At 46.5% G+C, this 15,086-nt stretch overlaps 1 protein-coding gene across 1 annotated transcript in view; it reads right to left on the bottom strand.

Moving 5' to 3' along the window:
- The window catches only part of LOC307063665 (bMERB domain-containing protein 1), a gene marked incomplete at both ends in the record, with an annotated part of 114,576 nt that overhangs the window by 25,404 nt on the left and 74,086 nt on the right, over window positions 1-15,086 (bottom strand). The gene's annotated exons all lie outside the window — the stretch shown is intronic.

The following is a 15,086-nucleotide window of genomic DNA, read 5'->3' as shown; positions in this document are numbered from 1 at the left end:
CTAGTTCCCTGACCAGGGATCAAACCCTGGTCCCCTGCACTGGGAGCGCAGAGTTTTATCCACTGCACCACCAGGGAAGTCCTTAACATTCTTTAAATATTAATTCAACACTTATTTAAAAGAGAAGCTGAGTGCTGTATGGGGTAAAGATTATCGGTGGCGATGATGGTGATGATGATGATGATATGATGATAATGATGATTTTAGCTACTGTTTATTTAGAATTTACTGTGTGATAGGCATTAAGTGCTTTATACAGATTATCCCAGTTAATTTTTACATAGGTTATAACAACCCTTCAAGGTGGATACTATGTGATCATCTCTCTTTTATAGATGAAGATCCTGCAGCTTCTAGAGTTTAAGTGGCTCAACCAGAATCACACAGCCAGTTAATTGGTGGCGCCAGGATGCTAATCTAAGTAGCGCCACCAGAGTGCACAGGTTAAAGTAGTGAGAAGTCTCTCCTTTACTATTCCAAGAAGTCTCTCCTTTACTGTTCCAAGAAATTCAGCTCTGACACCAATTCAGCATAATCCTCTTCAAAAATACAAAAGTCCTGTAGATAGCATGACTCACTCTATTTAGAAGGCTGTTTACAGACCATCTCCTGTTACATAATGACGAATGACCCTTGGGAGTGCAACGGAGCAGGACCCTATGGGGCCTTCCCAGGACAGGACCCCTCCCCCACCCCATGACCTCCACCTGCTTCTTTTTTTTTTTTTTTTTGCGGTACGTGGGCCTCTCACTGTTGTGGCCTCTCCCGTTGCGGAGCACAGGCTCCGGAAACACAGACTCAGCGGCCATGGCTCATGGGCCTAGCCGCTCCGCGGCATGTGGGATCTTCCCGGACCGGGGCACGAACCCATGTCCCCTGCATCAGCAGGCGGACCCTCAACCACTGCGCCACCAGGGAAGCCCTCTACCTGCTTCTTGTTTGTAGTAAAACTTTAGCCTCCTAGGCCTTCCCCAAGTTCCAAAGAATAAACTTAGAGAAGTGAGAAAATGCAGAAACAAAGGAAAACAAGACAAAATAATCATAGTTTAGTCATTAAACAAAGTCAAGAACCTTTAGTTCCTTCTCAAGGGCTCTAGATAATATCCTGAGCCATGTCCTTGAGCTGTTTTGCAGATACTGGAACCCCCGCCAGGTGGAAGGCGTTAACTCTACGCTGCCCACAAGCCTGTAGACCCCAGATTGGTGGGAACAAGAAGGTTGATGATGTTGACTCCCGATTACCTCACCACCAACCAATCAGAAGAATGTCCACAAGCTGATCATGTACCCCACAACCACCGTCCCTCACCCTGTCTTTAAAAACCTTTCCCTGAAAGCCATCAGAGAGTTCGGGTCTTTTAAGCACTAGCTGGCCCGGACCCCTTGCTTGGCGTTTGCAGTAAATGCTCCACTTTCCTTCACCATGACCTGGTGTCAGTAGATTGGCTTCACTGCATGCAAGCGAGCAGACCCAAGTTGGGTTTGGTAACAGAGGAAGTTTCGCTGTTCTAACGGACAAAAGTTGGAATTTTTGGTTGCTTAACACCCAAACTCTAGTTTTGGGGGAACCCTTCATTGTGTCAGTCCTCATTAGAGAAGTTAAAAAAGGGAGCACTCCCTCTTCCCCACACTCCCCTAACCAGAAGATCCTGCCCAAGACCACTGAGCAAATGACACAGAGATGAAAGGACGGTGAGGCTGGATCTGTGATGTCCAGCAACAATGGTTGTGGCATCCTGGCCAGACTGGTCCTGTGGCTAGTCTCTGGAGCTCTCTGGATTCCTACGCATTTTCCAAGCCTGGCCCTTAAGACTACCTTTGGTTCTATGAGCCGTCCTCCCACCCTACCCTACCCCAAGCCTTCCCGTAAATCTTTTTCTTTGCTTGAGTCAGGCAGCGTTGATTTCTGTTTTTTGCAGCCAAGTACCCTAACTGAAACAAGCTTCTCTCCCAAGCAGCTCCTGCCTCTGAGGGAAGTGCTGATGGGGACAACTTTCTCCATCTTATGTCACTTTAGTGAGTCTGCAGATACCTGAACACCTGGCTAGCTTGCCCCTTAATTCAATTCTGGACAGAAAGATATCAGTAAGAGGGTATTACGAAGGGCTTAGGATAAGATTTGGGCTTGTGTTAGGTGCTTTGGGGGATGGTTTAGAGGAAGTGGGCATTTACTCTGGATTGGATGTCATCAGGAAGTGGGGGGAATTCTCTGATAGGGCATCTTATTTCTTAGCCATAAGGTGAGAAGAACAGAGTGAGGCTAAAGCTGCGATTGGTAAAGAAGCAGCTGCAGTCGCTCAGATGAACCAGGATATGGAGATGTTTGGTCATTTTTATGGTTTGGACAATGTTCACAACTTATTCACTTTCAGACATACTTGTGAAGTTGTCTTGTCTTGGTCTTGATCCATCTCGGGCTTAGAATGGCCTCATCTGGTACTGGCAATCTGCAAAATTGTTTATGTTCAACAGAACACCTTGGCCTAGAGAAGAGCTAACATATAGACTTATTATAAAAGTATGAAATCCTTGACTCTAGGGACCAGCCCCACCCGCTTTCATCTTCCCCGCAGTGCTGTGCTCTGCACGGCGCCTGGCCTGCAGAATGTTCTCTGTGAGTGCTGGCTGAACTCAATTATGGGCCCCGGGATCTTGGGACCTGGCTCTATGAGGACCATGCGGAAGCGTAGTTTCAAAATTTAAACACGTGACTCATACACCTAGAGAATGAACACTTGTCAAAAATGTATTTAACCCATTAAAGAGGGAACCAATAAGATGGTAAAGCTCATTCCCAGAGCATTTAAGGAACTGGATTTGAAACAGGAGGGAAGGGGGCAGGGCACAACCTCTAAAAGAATGACATAGCCCTTGAGGATACGACATAAACTGGTTAGAACCAACTAGGTCCAAGATGGTGGAAGATTCACCTCCCAGTGGACCTTGAGCCTCATTATATGCTCATTGTAATACATTAGCTAAATGACACACCCACGGGCACCATGGCAGTTCTGAGGCCGACCATAAAAGGTCAAAAAGTGGGCAGTGGCCCAGTTCCTGGAAATTTCTACCCCTTCCCTGAAATAGTTGGAATAATCCTCCCACCCATTAGCCTATGAAATCACCCAGCCCATAAAAACTAACCATTCCATACACTGCCTCTAGAGCTCTGAGGTGGGCGCCTGCTTTAATTGTCAGCTGTCCCAAGAGCCCTCCAGAGTCCAGAGAATGAAGAGCTTTATCTTTCCTGAGAAGGACTGTCTCAGATTTTAGCTTGTGTGTTTGGGGCTGTGGCTCTACAGCGATGGTTCTTAAAGAGCCCTCACCCATTTGTCCTCTTTCCTCCGACATGCGGCTCCTGGGCAGGGATGAGGCAGTTCCTAAACCAGGCCTTGGGTCAGTGCCTCATCTTGCCATGTCCTGGCCAGGCCAGGTTGGGGCACCAAGTGGCCTCCTCTAGCACCATGGGCCGTGGGAGTTCACACCAGCAGTTTGCCTTTTAGAAGAAGTGCTTCTAGCTTTACTTTTAACATTCCCTCTCACTTCTGTACTGACATCTCACCTTTCTGGATTGCCAGGTTTGAGGAATAACTGGTGTTGGTGGTGTGTAACATGATTTCTGTGTCAAGGGGCATGTGCCCTGGTTTCTCTCTTGGTTGCTGGCAAATTCTGAGCTACAGGGAAATGCACTGAGTATGAATGTTCTTGTCTGCTATTCTTCCCTTAGACGATGTAGATGCTGATGGTAGTCGACTTATTGTAAATATATACATATAGATGCAGTTAAGCACTTCCAGGTGGGTTGCATAAGAATCAGGTCCTTAAATATCTCCCAATCTGATGAAATGATAGAAAGGAATAAAGAAACATTCCCAGAATGGAGGAATACATTTATTTTTTTAATTTATTTTTGTCCAAGCGGTGAGCTAATGGTGGTGTTGCTTCTTTGCATGTGATCAGTGTGAACAGTCAGGTGCTTTTCATGTGACATTTGTGAGCCACAAATACAAAACTGCCGTTTGAATTCAGTCAGGCTCCCAGGTGGTGTCAGCCCGGTCTGTCAGGTGAGGGAGAAAGGGACTAGGGCTCCCTCCCAGTGTCAAACACAAGCAGACAGCACACCCTGACTCTCCTGTGCCCTCAGGCAGCATGCTAAGGACAACTCTGTGGCCTGGGGCATCTATGTCACAGTATAGGATTGCAGGTGTTTTGTACCCCTTTCTTTTCTGATGTTGTCTCCTTTTTTTGTACCAATCCAGCTGGGAGAACCTTAGCCAGTGCTGGAAGTGTGATTGAAGTACCTCTCTTTTGTGACTCTTGTACAGCTTAATGTGCAATAAAGGAAAAGTTATATCTGTAAAAAAAAAAAAACTAACCACGCCACATTTGGTGGAGCGTGCCTATGGAGCATGTTTCTCCCTTGGCCGCTCTTACTTTCTGAGATGACCCCATGCCCTGGGGCTGCTCTTGGTTTTTGAGACAGACCACATTCTGTCTATGGAATGTGTATCTCTCTAAATAAATCCACTTCTTACCTATTACTTTGTCTCTCACTGAATTCTTTCTGCAATGAGAACCTGAGCTTCATTAAAGTCCTGAAACCAGGTGTGTGATCTCAATTAAAAGGCAGTGGGTTCAAGTCCCACTCTGGGTTGTGCGGTTTCAGATTCATGGGTACTCTTTAATAAGAATCTTAGAATAAGACTGCTAGGTTAGACAGAGAGCTGGTTAACAGCCTCTAGGGCAATAAAACCATAACCTTTAGGGTTAGCTTTTTGAGTAGACAAAATCTACATGTCAACATGTAATTTCATAGTGTCAGTGGTCTGATCAAATAGTAAATAACCCAGTCAAATATGTGGACACCCTCCCAGATGATTACATAATACTTGGGCAGGTCATTGAACAATGCCCCAGTATGACATGGAAAGGACACGCTTGTCCCACCCCCTTCCCTTACTTCTAATTTTTAGTTAATTTTTATTTAAAAAGCATAATAAAAGACTCTCATGGCTTCTTAGGAACACACTCAGCTGACATTTTTTTCCCACTACTTCATATCTAGCAATTTCCCATGTAGCATTGGCATCATGGCTAACATTCATTGAATAATTACTGTGGTAACTTATTTATATGGCTTATCTCACCTACTTTTTACCAAAAAGTCCCTAGGAGGTAATTAATTCTGAGGAAAACAAGTGTGGTGTAATAAAAAATATCTCTTTGGTCTTTGTCCCTGATTCCTGGCACAGAACTCCTAAAGCCCTTGGAATTTCCTGAGTGATAAGTGTAACTTTTGTTATTCATAACAATCTGCTCTGGCACAAACACCTGAGTTTATGTCAGTGTGATTTAGATGGGACCCCCAGATAGCTTCAGGTGGGGGCCAGTCACCATGTAAGCAGAGAGGGTAGGAGGCATCCTGGAGAAAGAGAACCAGGCACCATGGCTGTCTTGGCAGAAGAGAAACCATTTTGGGCCTAAGCCATTTTGTGATCTAAGTCTGGCCACAGTGCTTGTCCTTGAACAGGTCTCAGTAATTAATGATCTTAAGGGAACAAAAGAATGCAGAAGCAAAGAACTGTTATCAGGCAAGAGAAGTAACAATAGCAAAGATAATATATCAGTTGTAAAGCCTCCCAGTTCTGTTTCAGTGGTAAAGATTAGCCTGAAGCACTCAACCACCAGATCAACTGGAACCTGAGGGATGATGATGGTGACCTTTTCTGACCCTCGTGGCCTCAATCAACTAAAGCTTGGACTCTGTCCCCGCCCAAGCCCCTTCATGAATATGCATGTACCCTTAGCTTAAAACTTGTCTGATTTCGCTGTTGGGGAGGCACTGCTTTGGGAAAGATCCCAAGTGCTCTCCTTAAAAGTAGTAATAAATCCTTCCTTCTCCCCATCTTTGGCTTGGTTGTGTCTTTTGGCTCGACACCCACCAAGAGGCAAACTCAGTTTTTCAGGTAACACCAAAGAGACGTGATTAAAAAAGGCGGGCACAGGGCTTCCCTGGTGGCGCAGTGGTTGAGAGTCTGCCTGCCGATGCAGGGGACGGGGGTTCATGCCCCGGTCCGGGAAGATCCCACATGCCGCGGAGCGGCTAGGCCCGTGAGCCATGGCTGCTGAGCCTGCGCGTCCGGAGCCTGTGCTCCGCAACGGGAGAGGCCACAACAGTGAGAGGCCCGCGTACCGCAAAAAAAAAAAAAAAAAAAAAAAAAAAAGGCGGGCACTTCCAGCCACAAAGAGATGGGATGGAGACTGAGTTATAAAAACTCTTGAACAGTGAGATTTGGGGGGGTTCTGGGTTGGGGGGCACAGTGATGTGCTGGGAAGATGCTGTGCCCTGAAAGGGGAGGGAAGCTCTGCACACACACACCCTCCCCTCACACCTTGCCCAAATGCACCTCCTCCATTTGGCTCTTCCAGAATTGTAGCCTTTATAATGAACCCGTAAACAGAAGTAAAATGCTTTCCTGAGTTCTGTGAGTCATTCTAGCAAACTACTGAACCTTGCGTGTGTGGGGGGGGAGGTCAAGGAACCCCAAAATTTGTAGTTGTATGGGCTGAAGTGTGGGTGGCCTGGGACTGAGACTCACATCTGAAGCAGGGGCAGCCCTCTGGGATGGAGCCCTTTAACTAGTGGGATCAGATCTCAATTCCAGGTCAGCACTGAATTGGATTATTGGACATCCAGTTGGTGTTGGAGAATCAGAAAATTGATGTGTAAAACTGACACATATTTGGTGTCAGAAAGGGTGATAAAGTTAATTCCTATTGAAACAGGAGGGAAGGGGGCAGGGCACACCCTTTGAAAGAATGACATAGCCCGAAGACATGACATAAACTGATTGGAACCAAATGGGTCCAAGATGGCGGACAAGTCAACTTCCACTAGACCTTGAGCCTCAGTGTATGCTCACTGTAACACATCACCAAGTGAAATGACACACCCACAGACGCCATGACAGTTCCAAGGCCAACCATAAGGATCAAAAAGTGGGCAGTGGCCCAATTCCTGGAATGTGCCGCCCCTTCCTGAAATAGCTGGAATCCTCCTCCCACTCATTAGCCTATCAAATTACCCACTGCTATAAAAACTGACAACCCCATACCCTGGTGCCTTTCTCACCTTCTGAGATGGCCCACACTCTGTCTGTGGAGTGTGTTTCTCTCTAAATAAATCCACTTCTTACGTATCACTTTGTCTCTCACTGAAATCTTTCTGGGATGAGACCTCAAGAATCTGAGCTTCATGAAGGTGTGTGATCTCAATTGGAAGACTGTGGGTTGTGGCCGGGTTTGAGTCCCAGCTGTGTGGGTTCGAGTCCCAGTCAGGGCTTTGGTCGGGTTCAAGTCCCAATCTGAGGTGCACAGTTTCACTGTATCAGGACCCACAAAATGGAGGCCAGCCCAGTGGCCAGGCCCACGTCACACCTCTACACTAAGTCAGTCTGCATTTATGGGAACCCACTGTCAAGGAAACCTAACACACACCAATCACATCCTCCAACTCAGCTTTAGCGAGCTCACCTTACCTTAGAAAATAGGACCTACTGGGGACTTCCCTGGCAGTCCAGTGGTTAAGACTCTGCGCAGTGCAGGGGGCACAGGTTCGATCTCTGGTCAGAAAACTAAGATCCCACAATCCGCGTGGCCAAAAAAAAAAGAAAAAAGAAAAAGAAAGAAAACAGACCTGCCGGCCTTATAAGGAAATCCTGACCTTCTAGCCACTCATGCCTCATCTAACGCTCTGTAATGCTCTTGCCCCAAATCCATCAGGAAGAGTGCTTCTCTGCTTGTGAGGCTCTGTACTTTCCCAACCCATGGATTGTTTTCTCTTGAATATAGGACATCAAACTCATTATTAATTGTTTAGTTTTGTCACTGGATGGTGGTGTCAGAAAATATCACACAAAAGAGTTACAGAGAAGTTTAGTGATTTGCCCAAGATCACACAGCTGGTAAGTAAGCCCTTGACCTTAATCACTACCTGTGCTGACTATACCTCCCACCACCCACCAGAGGTGACATTCATATGTCCCTTTGGAGAAAGAAGGCTAGACAATGGCTAAGTCATTGTTTCCTAAACATCAGTCAAGACAAACTCTAGCTCCTTTCGTAGGCTGAAGAAAGACTTAGCTACAAGAGGTACTTACAAGGGACAGGGCTCTATAGTAAGTGCTTTTCACGCATTATTTCATTTAATCCTCAGTCCAACTCTATGAAGTGTGAACTGTTATTGCACCAGGTTTACAGAAAAAGGACCTGAGTGTTACAGTTCTTACAGTTACTTGCTGGTAGAGCGAGGAGTGAATTTCTGCACCGCCCAGTTCTAGAATCCACTTAAACCATTACTATCCTCTAACCCCCCAAATCCCTCTGCCGTTCAGTGAAGAAACTCAGAAATTCCACATCTTCCAACTCTCGGTTTGCTCGTTTGATTTCTTTAAAAAATAAAAATTAAGGGGCTTCCCTGGTGGCGCAGTGGTTGAGAGTCCGCCTGCCGATGCAGGGGACACGGGTTCGTGCCTCGGTCTGGGAGGATCCCACATGCTGCAGAGCGGCTGGGCCCGTGAGCCATGGCCGCTGAGCCTGTGCGTCCAGAGCCTGTGCTCCACAGCGGGAGAGGCCACAACAGTGAGAGGCCCGCATACTGCAAAAAATAAATAAATAAATAAATAAATAAAAATAAAAATTAGGGACTTCCCTGGTGGTCCAGTGGTTAAGACTCCACGCTCCTAATGCAGGTTCAATCCCTGGTCGGGGAACTAAGATTCCGCAAGCCGCGGGGTGCGGCCAAAAAAAAGGCTAACACAATATTGTAAATTAACTATACGTCAATAAAAATTTTTTTTAATAAAAATTTAAAAAGAGACCACGTGTTGGTTTTTAGGGGTCAAAAACAGGTGGGCAATGGAATGAATTGAAAGCGAGCACTGCTGAGTGATTATAAACTCAGCTTCTGATTAGGAGCTTTTAGAAAGCTTAGAAATGTAAATTTCTTGATAAACACAGCACCGCTCCCAATTAAAGCCTTAATCAATGAATTTCGACTACGGATGTGATGAGGAGGACAACAGATGACACTGAGATTCTCGTGCTCCACGGCAGACCACAAACATACACTTCATTCTGATTCCTATCACGATCTAAGCTACTGGAGAGACACCTATTGCCTATTGCCGTGCCAAGGAGTCGGGCTAAGGTAGGATGTTATACCTTCTGTCTGAGGCCCATTTTCATCAAGTAAAAATTGTGGAAAGAAAGCAAGGTGAGTCATCTTCAAGCAGCTGACAGACATCCGGGTTCTTCTATTTCACCCAGGAAAAAGGTGAGGGGACATCTGTGCAGTGGGAGGTCAGGGGAGAATCACCCAAACTGCTTTTAAAACTCTCAATGGTCAGGCCACACCCTGGACCAATTAAATCAGAATCTTGTAGTGAGACCCAGGCAGCAGCATTTTCTCTAAAGCTCTCCAGGTGATTCCATTGTGATTCCTTGACTCTGGGTGAGTCAAGGTTGAACCAGTGATTTGGGGGGAATTGCCAGCCAAGGGCAAGACGGACAAGTTTCACTAGCTCCAGCCACTGGCGGCTTCTGTAAAGGCTCTTGATGCATATTTTGGTGTGTATCTTGATGTGTATCAGGGCTCAATAAGGGAAGCAGAACCAGCGTGAGTTTCAGGGCAAGGGATGCATTACAGGAATTAGATCTGTCACAATCGTGGGAGGAGCTGGGGAGGTGGAGGTCAGGGAAGGGGAGGCGAGGACCAAAGGAGACACCAGCCAGCCCATCTGAGAAGTCAGGCACGTGTAGCTGGCAAGGTGGGGCAGCAGGGGGGCCAAGTGGACGGGTCCATGCAAGGCTGTTGCCTTGTCTGCCCAGTGTCTAGAAGACATGGGGCCACTGTTGGTCAGGAAGACAAGATGGACCGGAAGCAGCAGAGAGTGAGGATGAGCAGGAACTTCTGTATCTGGTTACCTCCATGGTCTAACCATGGTGGCCCTTAAAAGGTCAACACTGCTGCTTCCCTTCTGCCTCCCAGAATCTCCCACCTTTTACTTGGAACAATGTAGGGAAAGGGATTCTGGGAAGTAGAGTTCTCAGCGTAGCTAAGTTTTCAATAGAACGTTCCAGCACAGACTAGAAAGAACAGAAATAAAGATATATTAGTAAAGGTGTAAGAAATTGGGGAAATGTTAATACCTTAATAGCTGGTACCCAAATTCCCCGTGGGGAGGAAATTTTGCTGGGAATCATAGCTTGACAAACACCTGGGGTAGTGTTCTCATGAACCCAAGGCATCTTTTGGTGCCATGGCTTCTTGGAAGAAGGTGAAACAGCTCTGCAAGGACAGGGAGAGGAATTTGTCTTACTTGGAATGGAAGGAGCTGAGACAAAGGAGAAGAACAAGGAGGGTGGTGAGACTGGGCCAAGAACTGCCTTGTTCAGGGTGGTGAAAAGGACCTTATCAGCCAGGAATGTCAAATGTGGATTTTTAAACTGTTTGCTGTGAAGAGCTCAGTGCAACCCGTTTCGTGATCCTTAGTTCTAAAACTCCTCCAATGGGAGTAGCATAGGGTTTTGTTTTCTTTTGTTATGGAAAGTGGTGAAGCATCTGAGTTTCATATCCACACAGATGGGGGTACAGGACCGAGGAAACCAAGCCTAGGGGCAGAGAGGAACCCGCTGGATATTCACAGACATCATCGCCATGGATTTTGGTTTTCTCCAGGCTGTGGCAACATGGGTGGGAGGTATTTCTCCAAGGGTCTGGAGAGTAGACACCCAGGGTATAAGAAGATGTGGCATCTTACTACAGTCCCAGTTCAGCAGGGCAGCTTGAGGACTGGAATGGGAATGTCATGGCCAAGTTCACTTTCTGCTTTTGGGGGCCCCAGTCTCCCTTGTTTGCTGCTCTTAAGGCAGTTGTGCTGTCCTTCCCACCAAAGTATGACTTTCTCTGCTCACCTACAGTCTTTGGTTTGCAAATCTCCCATCACCTAACTGGCCCAGTCTCTCTGTATCCCAGGAGAGAGACTCTGATTGGCCCAAGCTAAGCCAATGTAGACCAGTGAGCTCTGGCCTGGAGGAGGGGGGCAGGGAGAGGCCGGAAACCCCTCCCCCATGTGGGGCTGGTTCTCTAAGGAGGGGCAGTGGGCTGGGAGGCAACCACTAGCACTGCGTGAACACAGCAGAGCGGGGCTCTGGGGTCAGGCTACAGAGCTAGAATCCCAACCCTGGCTGGGTGATCTTGGGCAAGCCTCTTAACTTCTGCAAAACTCAGTCTCCTCATTTGTAAATTGTGGCTCGTATTATTAAAACCTGCCTCATCAGGTTGCTATGAAGATGAAACCAGGTGGTCTACATAAAAAGTCTAGCATTGTGCCTGGCACATGTATGTGCTCGAGAGTCGTTAGATAAATTAGTAATAATGACAACACTGAGAATTGACCATAGATAGCACCTCAGCACCTGCTACCCTACCCCACTGCCCATCTGAAGCTTCCATCTCTCACTCTGGAGACATCCAGATTTTGTCTCCTCCCCTGGACTCCATTAGGGCAAGTCCTCATCTGTATTACTTATTGCATGTACTTGTTGAATGAAGGAAGAAATAAATAAATGCTTGGATATCTCCAGGTATGGAAACTCATTACCTCCCAAGGTCCCAACTTTTAGAGCTCCAGATATGTGGAAAGGCCTCTTTCATGCTGGGATGGTAACTGGATTCACTGCAGCATTTGTGGTTCTAGTTCCACAAAGAAGAAACCAACTCCTCCTTCCACATGACAGTCCTTCAGATGTTTCAAGACAAATTTCAGGTGCCCCTGAGCCACCTCCTCTCTGGTCTGTATGTACCTCCATGTCATGGAAGAGACTTTCACTCGCCCCTCCAATCTCCTCCCTTCTCCTGTGCCTCCTCTTCAAAATAAATAACCTACTACTAAAAACCAAGAACATGGGCCCAATGTCTGCTCTTACCAAGCATCTGTTAATTTCCAAACTCAATTTCTTCCTGAAGGAAAGGAAAGTAACATTTAATGAGCACTTATATTGTAGCAGGCACTATGGGGGCGGGCACTTAATAAACATGATCACTTTTACTCCTCAAAACCACCCTGGGAGGTATTGGCTGCCTCCCATTTGACAGATGAGGCAGCTGAGTCTCATCGAGGTTAAGGTATCTGTTCGAGATTGCACAGCCTACGAATGGCAGAGCTAGAATTCAAAGGTAGGTGTAGTATAATCTGGAGAAAGTTATAGGCCTCTCTTTTTCTCAGAAAGCAACTCTGTCAAAGACCAGGACATTTAGTAATGAAAAAAACAGGCTGCCCTGCCTTTGGCAGAACCCAAACCAGGAAGGTCTTGGATTGACCTAATCTCATCTGAAACCTCTGAGGAGTTTAGAGGACAAAAGGACCAAGAGTGGGCCAGAATTCCAGGAGCAAAGATCTGTGTAACTGATCACTCAATGACTAGCAGCCAATTAAACAAAGTCAAAGATGTAAATCCGGATACTGTCTTAATGAGTGGCTGTGCTGTGTAGGCCCAAAACACGAAGGCAAATCTGTTAAGTTGTTTGCATTTTCCCCCCTCCCATTTCTCTTTGAGCAGCCTGTCCTGGAAATATCAAGAGAGGGCTGGTTCTTATTTGAAAAGAAATGAGGCCCAGGCAAGCATTATCTGATTCTGAGCTAAGTGCAGAGCAAAGAACTGAGTCCTCAATTGAGATCAAGTGATACGGACAAGCATCTCCCAACCCCAGCTGCCACTCAAATCAGCAGTTTCCCGGAGACAAGCAAAGAGAGGGGAAAACCCTTAATTATCAGGGCACTGTGCATGCGTTACTGAGCATGCTCTCTCTCTGTCTCATAAGATGCTTTTTTTTTCCTTGGGAGATTTCAAAGAATGATGAAGACTCGGAATCAGAAGAAGCGATGCAGGTTCTCCATATAGTGTATGTTGCCTTCCCCTCCGCTCGGCCGTGCCACACTGAGAGTCCAGCTCTGCACTTAGCCCTTAAATGAATTGCCGTAGTCAGTTAACGTGAATAATGTCCCTCCAAGATATGCCCATCCTAATCCCTGGAACCTGTGAATATGTTACCCTATATGGCAAATAGGATTTTTGCAGGTGTGATTCAAGTAAGGCTCTTGGGATGGGGAGATTATCTTGGGTTATACAGGTGGGCTGAGGCCAGCAGAGATTGGACGATCCCACTCTGTGGTCTTTGAAGATGGAGGAAAGGACGGCCAGCAGGGAACATGAGAAACAAGGCTCTAGAAGCTGGAAAGTGCTCGGTAAAGTATCCTCCCCTGTAGCCTCCAGAAGGAGCTTAGCACTGCCGACACTTTGATGGCAGCCCAGTGAACCCCATTTCAGACTTCTGGTCTCCAGAACAACAAGAGAATAAGTGTGTGGGTTTTTTTGTTTGGTTTTTTTTTTGGTTTTTGTTGGCCACACCACGCAGCTTGCAGGGTTTTAATTCCCCGACCAGGGATTGAACCCGGGCCCTTGGCTGTGAAAGTGCAGAGCCCTAACTGCTAGACCACCAGGAAAGTCCCTGTATGTTATGTCACCAACTTTGTCTAATTTGTTACAGCAGCCACAGGAAACTCATACACTTTGTAAAGTGTCTACACTGCAAGCTGCTATGTCACACAACCACTCTGTAGGAATACTATAGACTGACCCACTTGAAATGAGTCAGGCACTAAAAAAAGAAGGGAAGTCAAGCTCTTGCTCATTTATTAGGTAAATAGTCACAGAGCACCTACTCACATTGGCCATGTGTTGGATGCTAACGACATTGCTGAGAGTGAAAACAGCTCAGCCTGTGTCCTTACAGGGCCAGCATCGAGCAGAAGAGAGATGGGGAACACGTACTCACACTGAAGAACATAGATTTATAAATGGAGGAAAGGCTTCTCCTTAGAAGACCCAAAGGATCTTGGTTATGGTGATAGGATGGGACACAGCCTGGGAAGTGCTGGGAAGGCTTCCCCTCGGAAGTGACCCTGGATCTGAGCCCTGGGGGGAGGGGGAGAGTTAACCAGGTGGGAGTGGGGGCATCCAGGTAGAAGGAACAGCCCCGACAAAAAGGCTCCCTTGGAGGGGGAGGGACTGAAAGGAGGCCCGTGGAAAGCAGGGGTTGGGGCTGCAGGGGGACAATGGCTGAAGATGAAAAGCGGGGAGATGAGGTGGGAACCGACTGATATGAATGTTCTGGAATATGCCTCCTGACATTCATGTGTGGGAGTTTCTTCTGTGATGATGGAAATGTTCTACAAAAATGTATGCTTTCCAGTGGGATAATTGCCATTAGCTATAATTGACTAAAGAGCACCTGAAATGTGGCTAGGACTACTGAAGGACTGCATTTTAGGTTTTATTTAATTTTAATTAATTTAAATTGAAATAGTCACATGGGGCTAGTGCATACCCAACTATACAGAGCAGCTCTAGGGTATACCCAGGAGAGAAACTGTTCGAGAGAGATATATAGATATGTAGAGATAGATAGATAGATAAATAGATAGATATAAACTTCTTATAAGGATTCACAGGATTATAGAGGCTAAGTCCCACGATCTATAGTCTCCAACCTGGAGACCCAGGAGAACCAATGGTGTAAGTTCCAATCCAAAAGCTAGTAAGCCCAAGACCCAAAAGGAGTTGATTTTTCAGTTCAAGTCCAAAGGCAGGAAAAGATCGATGCCCCAGCTCATGCAGTCAGGCAGGCAAAGTTCCCTCTTACTCAGCCTTTTTGTTCTATTCAGGTCTTCAACAGATTGGATGAGGTCCACCCACACTGGGGAGGGCAATCTGCTTTATTCAGTCTACTGATTCAAATGTTAATCTATTCCAGAAACACCTTCACAGACACACCCAAAATAATGTTTAAACAAATATCTGTGCACCCCATAGCTCAGTCAGGTTGACACATAAAAGTAACCATCATAAGAGTCTAATATGGTGATCCCTTTCCCAGCTCACCAGGGCCCAGAGGAGATCCTTAGAGCCAAGAGCATGAAATCCTTTATGGTAAGACAGCCAGAGCTCCCCAAGAGAAGAATTTC

The sequence above is a fragment of the Hyperoodon ampullatus genome (genome assembly GCF_949752795.1).
Source record: "Hyperoodon ampullatus genome assembly, chromosome: 14".
Lineage (NCBI taxonomy): Eukaryota > Metazoa > Chordata > Mammalia > Artiodactyla > Ziphiidae > Hyperoodon > Hyperoodon ampullatus.
Note: the sequence above shows the minus strand (reverse complement) of the source record. Positions and strands in the feature narration are given on the sequence as shown.